This window comes from Papilio machaon, chromosome 19, assembly GCF_912999745.1.
Source record: "Papilio machaon chromosome 19, ilPapMach1.1, whole genome shotgun sequence".
Taxonomy (NCBI): Eukaryota; Metazoa; Arthropoda; class Insecta; order Lepidoptera; family Papilionidae; genus Papilio; species Papilio machaon.
The window spans coordinates 6,055,727-6,064,819 of NC_060004.1; the positions used below are offsets into that span (position 1 = coordinate 6,055,727).

Consider the following 9,093-nt stretch of genomic DNA (forward strand, 5'->3'; position numbering starts at 1 on the left):
CAATTTATTTAATTAGGTTTTTAGTACTTTTAAAAAATTCCTTTCTTTTTTTTTCAAAATGGCGTCGTCACCTACCGCCGGCCATCGACACCTGAGCTATTAACTTCTAAAGAAATAATTAACAACATCGCGTGTATGGAAATGTAACATTCGACTGCATACTAGTCTTATAATTGACAAATCAGTCTTTACTTGCCTTAGAATAAGGTATAAATTTACTAAATACGTGTCGTCAAAACTAGTAAACTAGCGTAAACACAGTTGGAAACCAGTTAGAATACACGTTCATTGCATTTTAGAATTAAGTTAAACTTTATTTTTGGTTTTATTGAATGAAAGATTAATTTTTCTAACATACCTATACAACATATACTAAATATTTAAATAATTATAATGCGTCTCAAAATTACTTAAACATAACGACAACTCAATTAAATACTGTAAAACATAAACAACATAATTTTGCTAAAGTGTCACAGATAATTAAGTGTAGATAATCGAAACATTCGCATCAAAAAAATTAACATTTTAATCTTACATCTCCGAATAAAACCTTTTTACATTTTATCTGAGAGAAATAAAAACGTGCCAGCTATCAAGTTATAAATTGACGTTAAAAAGAAAAATAAACATAACCATTCGGATATTTTCTACTATAGTTTATAACAGTTAGAATTGTTTGTTATTGTTTTGCTAATAATTTATGTAGTTTGAGGCATGTTAGTAAATACAAGAATTTCTTTTCAGTGGGTATTAAATGAAGTGAAGAATTTCAAACTTATAAGTTATAGATATTAAACATTTTATTATTATTTCAAAACAAATAATAACTCCTATAACTTTTGAAAGTTTTAATTGCTTTAAGAAAGAATAAAACTTATGATCCACTTTACTACATTTTATTAGAGGCTGGATAAAAAACGAAAATTTTAAATAGAGAAACAGAGAAAAAAATTGTCCTCTCTCTTGCTATCTCACATTGTGCGTTACCTCATTTCTATGAATCGCGAACTCTCTTTTTAACCGCCTCTGTTACGCTGTCTCTCCACTTCGTCATTTCCAATACCACTACTGTAACTTACGATTGTCATATCTATATATCGACGCTGGAAAGCGTTAAAGGCTGTAACCCCGAAAGTATAAACTTTACAGGAGAGCCAAAAAATGATAACTCGTGAGCTGATACGTCTACAAGCATGCGGTATTTAACAATGTTGTGTAGTTTGTGCTAACCTATAATAAAATCATTATCGTTTAATAATGGTTGAAATTATTAACGTGTGAAAAACATATTCGCGATTTCAAGGGTTACAGCGTTTATGCTTTCCAGCGTCGATATATAAAAGAAAGTCGTGTTAGTTACACTATTTATAACTCAAGATCGGTCGAACTGATTTAGCTGAAAATTGATAGGGAAGCTTAGAACTAGGAGACGGACATAGGAACTTTTTTATCTTGTGTGCATTTTTTTTATTTCGCGCGGACGGAGTCGCGGGTAAACCTAGTCATTTATATAAAAAAAAACCGGAGACAACATCTATCACAACAGAAATTTTATTGCGAGAAACAAACGACTGACATGACAGTTGATGACACATTGTTGCGTCTGTTTTTGGTTTGAGAATATGAGGGATATGTGTCAATACAAATGTCACTCAAGGGCGTCGCCAGCCGATGATTAGGGGGGAGGGGGGCTAGTAGTAAAAAATAATTTTTCCCCAAAGAGTACGCTAACATAATGTAGTCTTATTTTTGATGAAATATGGACAAGTATTTTTTAATTATCCATTTAGATCTTAGTATTTTGTAATTTATATACCAACTAGGTATAAGTCGCGACTCCTTCCGGGCGGTATTAAAAAAACGTAATATGAAGCCTATGTGTTCTTCCAGACTATGTTCTACATCTGGACCAAATTTCAAAGATCCGTTGAGCCATTCCGGAGATGCCTTCTAACAAACAACCATCTATCCATCGACCATCTAAACTTTCGCATTTATAATATTAGTAAGGCAGCTAACCCCCCTGCCTCCCTTGGCAACGCGTATGATGTCTGTGCAGTTGAAACCCAATATTAAACGTTAATATTATTTAATAGTATCCACCCCAATATTGTTAGCACCCGCATTATTATATTTATCAAACAATCATGGTTGATTTTATTTACTCTAATCTAATATTGGTCATATCTCTTTCAGAAATTAATGGACAATAGATTCTTTTACAATCAACGATTTGAACATCTTTTATAGAATGAATTTATATCATAAACTAGCTTTTACCCGCGACTCCGTCCGCGCGGAATAAAAAATAGAAAACGGAGTAAAAATTATCCTATGTCCTTTTCCTGGTTCTAAACTACCTGTCCACCAATTTTCAGTCAAATCGATTCAGCCGTTCTTGAGTTATAAATAGTGTAATTAACACGACTTTCTTTTATATATATTGATTTTATTAAGGTATTTATTCAATTTGTTAATTTCAAAAAAAAATTCAAGATGTTTTCTCACCCGAAACGAGTTGTAATAGTAAAATTACGTTATCCCGAAGGACATTTAACAAGAAGAATGACATTTAAATTGTTTATTTTTTTCTTCAAAAGTAGTAGATGCCAGTAAAGTTTGCCTGGTGAAACATCACGACCACACAGAAGACATACGTGAAGCAATTCCACGTACACGTTATAAGCGTGCGTGCTAGAGACCTAGTTTTAGTCCTCGTTCCCTTCTCACCCTTTTCTTGTAAGGAAAGGATAGAAAAGGATTTGACAGAGGAGGGGACGCATAGAAAGGGGAAATATTCTTTTTGTATCTTTTTAATAATGTACAACATTCCCTCTTCCGTCGGTAAAAGGTCTGGTACACGTATCTGGAATTGCAGATGTCTAAGGGCCAGAGGTCGCTTCACTAGTTCTACGAATTCATTTATAAGTTTGTTGCATACATTTCTTGTATACTTTAATATCAAGAGTATTAAATTTAATTTAAAATACAAAGTTAACTGCACTGTTAAACCTAACGCCTTTAATTACATTTACACACATGAATTTAGGTTATATAAAAGCGTTTTATATGTTTAACCATATATAGTTTGTAAGAGAATTTTTTACATATAAAGTTATATACTTTACTTGAGCATATTTGTACTGGATCAAGCTTTGACTTCACTTGATTGCTTCATGAATATTTATCAACAAAGCAAGCGGGACGTCGTGGGAAAATGTAAGAAAAAATGCATTTTTTTTTTCAAGTAAATAGCACATCTGTTTGTTACAAACGGACCAATATATAACTTGATGCTAGTAAACAAATGACATTAGACGGGCTGCAATCAATTTTAATAATTATTTTTTCTATTTCATTGGACTTGTATCTTAAACGATTCAACATCATCAGCTCACTATATGTTCCTACTGAGGGGCTCCGAGCCTACCCAAGTTAGGAATGACTAGGCCATAGTCCACGCTGGCCCAATGTAGGTTGGTAAACAGGTTACAGATATAATTGAATTTCTTCTCAGATATGTGCAGGTTGCATCACGATGTTTTCCTTCACCGTAAGAACATTTGATAAAAGTAGGTACATATTATGTGAATCGAGAATCGAAAAACACATTGGTACATGACGAGATTCGAACCCAGAAACTGCAGATTGCAAGTCAAGTGCTTAACCTCGGAGCCACCGACGCTTCCCTTAAACGGTTAGACGGGTTTTAAAATTTTAGGTGATGTAATTTTAAAATTCGATTCGTATTTCTTATCCGGACTTTAATAAAGTTTTGTAACAATTCTGTATGAACTACCTTAAGGGTAGATTTACAAGTCGATCGTGAGACCTGTCGTAATGTAATCTGAATGTTGTGCCACCAAAGTTCCAGATGAAAGGAGATTGCATTTAGTTGAGATACGTATGTTAAGATGAATGTGTTGTTTGACTAGAAGGAATTAAGTTAAGATTGTGTGAAGAACTAAATAGTAACCCAAATTGGGCATTGGCCTCCGACATCATTGGAAAGCTAAAAGCGCAACGACTCCGCTTGCTCGACCACTTAGAAATGGATAATGCTCGGGGTTTTAAACGCATACATGAGACAACCGAGTGGTCGCGTGTTAGCAGTCCCAGGTATCTTTGGATGGATGAGGTGGATAAAGATCTTCGGGAGTGACAGTTCCGGGACTGGGTCGGGACAGCGCTGGATCGAAGAAAATGTGTTACAAGAAGTTTGAAATTAGTTTCAGCGATGAAGAAATTGAGAAGCAATAGGTTAGTGAGTTATAAATATATTAGGTACATAAGCGGAGAGATTATCACATAGGTAAATAAGAAAGCAATGAGATTGAATGTGGATGGTTACAAAAAAAAAGGAGTGAATTCAGATATGACGGCTGATAGAGATTTTTATAAGAGTTATGCTGAGAGAGTTGTGCTTAAGACTTAATGCTGAAAACCTACCAGAGACAAATAAGGTCTCTAATAAGTCACAGCCGCGAAAGCGAAACGAAATGTAAGTGAAATTTGTATTAAATTTTCGTTTTCATGTGTCGTGCGTTTCGGTACGTCTCGGCTCGCTTTTACAGCAATGTGCTACAGACCTAAAACGATTAAAAATTCTACCAGTATCAAGAATAGAACCGGGTTTCAAAGTGCGCGGTCATATTTCTTTAGCTCTACACACGCTATTAATATCAGTACTAAAATTGTATTCAATAATGTCAACGGAGCAGAGCTTTTGAACTCAAGTTCGCCATGAAACATGCTATTTTCACACTGGGGTAGAATATTAGACATTGCAGTACTCTGCTTTTGTTGAACGCAAACGCCGAGACAGAATAACCACAACCGAACATATTTTTACGTTTTTATATAGGTATTTTATATGGGTACATTATGATTTACAGGAATTAAAATGTAAGTACAACATTTTTTATAAGACGGAATACACTAAAATAAGTAATTTTTTTTTAAAGAATATGCGCAAATTAGTTACGTCTATCTGACAAATATTTAACTTCAAAAGTATAATTCCTTTAGTTATCAATACATAAAAATTTTAGTTAATTAATGTAATTATATATTTTAACTAATTAATTTAAATAAATAGACTAGGCTGTCCAATTTTCTATCAATTTCAACAGACTGCGTAAACGCAAATACCCAACAACTTCTAACAACTAACGCCATCTAGTATCCTTTAAGGGCTGTTATCTAACCACTAATATAAGGCGAAAGCTTTGTGATTTATAGGACCTTTTCACAAATATTTAAGTTACGATAAAAGTTAGGACTTTCTGACCTTTATATAAATTAAAATTATAAAGTCTTTTTCTTTCAATTTCATATTGTACGATATAAATAATCAACAGTTAAATATTTCACCTACGTCACTGGTAGATTTTATAGAAACTACTGAACCTATTTGAAAAACTCATTCACTATTCAGAAACAACACAACACTATTACGAGGTGACATATGCTATATTTATTACTAGTTTTTTTTTTTAATTTCGCGCAGATGAAGTCACGCGCAATAATTATGAAACAAAAAAAATATTTATAAATATAACCTAAATGTTACAATTAATAACCAAACAAGATATTAAAATAATTTTGTTATATTGTAACAAGTGCAACAGAATAAAAATCGTCAATGCCGATTACGCAACATAAATTACGTCTCTTGCGTAGATAAATTCCAAATACAATAAATTATTATGTTATAACAACAATAAATCATTCATGTCCGCTATTTACATTGTTATTTCACTTTGTTCACATGTTTGTGGAATCCAGATTATTTTTATAATTTGACGCTAAAAGGCTAAGGTCTTTGGAATATTCTGCCACATAAAAAATCATTGGTTTATTCTTCTTAATAAAATATTAACCCTTTTATATGAAAGGGTCTTTTGCCCGCGACTCCGTAAAAAAGATCCGTTGTTGATCAAGATCCGTTGAGCCGTTCTGGAGATACCTTTTAAACATCCATCTATTTAAACTTTCGCATTTATAATTTTAGTTATATGTCTTATAAATTTTAGTTAAAAATGTGTTAAGTTAAAATGGATATGAGAGAAGAATGTATTAAAATGAAACCTTTGGAAAATAGAAAGAAAGTCGTGCATCGTCCTGCAATTTTATGCGAATTTAAAAGTTTTAAAGTGAAAAAAATTATTTTTTATCATTCTTATTTAACGAAAAACCATAACCAAAACGTTAATTATTATTACTTCCTAACCAAAACGAAAAAGCCAAATCCGCGTTGATTCCTGGTAATCTTCGAAACGGCTGGACTGATTTTGACGGGACTCTTACTGGAAGGTAACTTAGACTATATTTTTTTAATTCCACGCTGACGAATTTACGAACAAAATCTAATGAATTTTTTAAGTTTCATCCATACTACCATAAAATTTAAAAAAGCTTGGTTTCACGTTTTTTTATGGTCATTATATTTCTTTCCATTTAAAAGACAGCGATAAAAAATCGTTAAGTGAACTGCTATTCATTTTACCCATTATTCTATTAAAATGTCAACACGAATAAATCGCATAAAGTTGCCATTTCTATTAATATCTAAAAGCGTTTTGATAATGCTTTAGAATTCAAATGTCAAAAAAAGAATAAAATTATAACTGGCCAGCTACACTACATTAATAATCATTTAAATAAACATAAATATAGTCTGCTTCGGTCCGCTATAAATTCGCATTATTTAAAACAATACACTTGTACAAATAATTTAATAGTATAAAAGTGTTAAACCAATTAATTATTTCAAGTGATTAATTACTCGGCACAGATTAAATATTTATTTTTAGTTGTATGCGACTTTTTAATTTATTCCTTTGCATATATATCGTTACGGAGGTTTTACGATGTTTTATTACATTTTTTTCATAGAATATTATTAAATTTGTATATTTAAAATGTACACGCTTTTTATTTCTTTATTTCTTGTTGTTATATTTTTTTTTTTATGGAAATAATACTACTTTTTTATATTACATAACTCAATGTATGGAACTTGTACCAACAGTACCTACATGTTCAGAACACTACATAATCTAGATTTCAACAATAATTCAATAATAAAAAAAACTAAATTAAATGCAACATAATTTTTCTGACTTTGTTTCCTACTGAATTCTGATTTAAAATTATTTCTCATTTTTTATTTTTATTGACTTCTAATTATAAGCATCACAGGCAACTCTAATGCTTTTAAAAAACTGGTTTAATTTTTTTACAAACTATTTGCGTCGTTAAATTTGGAGATAAAGTTTTTTGACTTTTGACACTTGAATTTTGTGTTTAGAACATTAAAAAAAAACTAATTTCAAATTCTAATGCACTATCTTATAATTTCTTACAACATTTAAACATTGATAAAGGTTATAATTTTATTAAGGAGACTTTTTGGAAAAAAGATTCATTGGAAAGAAATTCCGTATTTTCCAATATCAATAGGATTTTTAAGTAAAAGGGTTTAAGTTTGAAATTTTAATAAATTTATTTAGCATTTGTAATGTATGGGAATTAAAGATAATAACGGCAAAGATATTATCTAGCGTTCGACAAATGGTTACACAAAACATATATCAATCGAAATTAATTAGTTGGCTTTCCGCAAGAGAAATAATTTTTTAAATCAGTTGAGTAGTTTTTGAGTCTATATCTTAGATATATTTTCTCTTGATAATGTAATTCTACCTATTTTTATGTGCAGAAATAGATACTTTTAGCGCGATAAAATGGTACTTAAATTTATAGGTTAACGCCTACTACAAAGTAATATAATATTTTGTACTTAATTCGTTAAAAATAATAATTAATACTTTAAAAATTAAACTAAAATTCCTTACCTTTTTAAATCACGCTGTATATCCCACTACAATCCGCCATTCGTAACATATAATATTACAACAACATAATCTAACACACACTCACACAACCGAAAGGCTACACAACCTTTGCCTTTTTATAAAAAAAAACAACTGTCAAATTCGTATGCGTTTTGACGTTGCTAAATTGCTAATTGTATTTGATTTTTGAATTTGTTTCTATATGGAAACTTTACGAATGTTCACTGAAACGTCGTACGCGAACCGCGAATGCCTCAACCGACTGGCGAATAAGCCAGGGTTCCCCCTCTACGTAAAGGCGTGGCTTCAAACCGGGGCGGAGTCGGATACCTTTTTTTCATCTACCTATTTATACGTTGAAATTTCTCCGATGTGCTTTTATTTTGTGTCCGACAGTTTATTATATTGTATTGTCTGTTTGTTTGTTAGTGATTTAAATAAAGGTGAAGTTGTCATTTCATCATTGTACAGTCTCTCAGATGTCACATCTCTACGAATGTCTTTATAATATAATATATTACATTAAAATGATATGGAATGTTTTTAAAATAGTCATTTTTATAAATAAATTTAAAATTTACCAATCTATCTTATTTTACAAAGACTATTTAATTTGTTAAACTTTTTTAATTATTATTAAAATTAATGTCATGTGTAAACTAGTCAAATAAACATATTAAATTAATTTAACAATTTATATTAACTCACATTAATCTATAATGCCTTAAATTTGTAATTTACGGTGTCTTTTATTGTATAGATAGTGTATAGATTCTATAAATGTTCTATGTTAGGATTTGACGGCTTAAAAATACTGTTTTTTATTCATAACTAGCTTTTACCCGCGACTTCGTCCGCGCGGAATAAAAAAATGCACACAAGATAAAAAAGTTCCTATGTCCGTCTCCTAGTTCTAAGCTACCTCCCCATCAATTTTCAGCTAAATCAGTTCAACCAATCTTGAGTTATAAATAGTGTAACTAACACGACTTTCTTTTATATATATATAGATTAATAGATTATAAAAATATATCTGGTCATCATCTCCCTGGCCTTCTTCCACTCACGTGGGATCAGCGCACAAGGCATTATCGCAACCTTCATTCTTTGGCTAAATTTTTACGGCTGGCCAATTACTTTTCGCAAAACTCTACTTGTGAAAAATAAATTAAAATTACAGGTAAGTATTTCAAAAATACACCAACAAATTATTTTTTATGGTATATAAAAC

General features: G+C 31.0%; 1 protein-coding gene across 3 annotated transcripts in view; it reads right to left on the reverse strand.

Moving 5' to 3' along the window:
* LOC106709482 (homeobox protein invected) overlaps positions 1–8,104 on the reverse strand; it is a 57,397-nt gene extending 49,293 nt beyond the window's left edge. For 2 of the 3 annotated variants that reach the window (XM_014501297.2, XM_014501295.2), the window contains exon 1: positions 7,863–8,104. The gene's annotated coding sequence lies outside the window, so the exon portion shown is untranslated. The remainder of the gene's footprint in view (positions 1–7,862) is intronic. The other variant, XM_045682388.1, reaches the window with a different exon arrangement.
* Between the last annotated feature and the right edge of the window lie 989 nt (positions 8,105–9,093).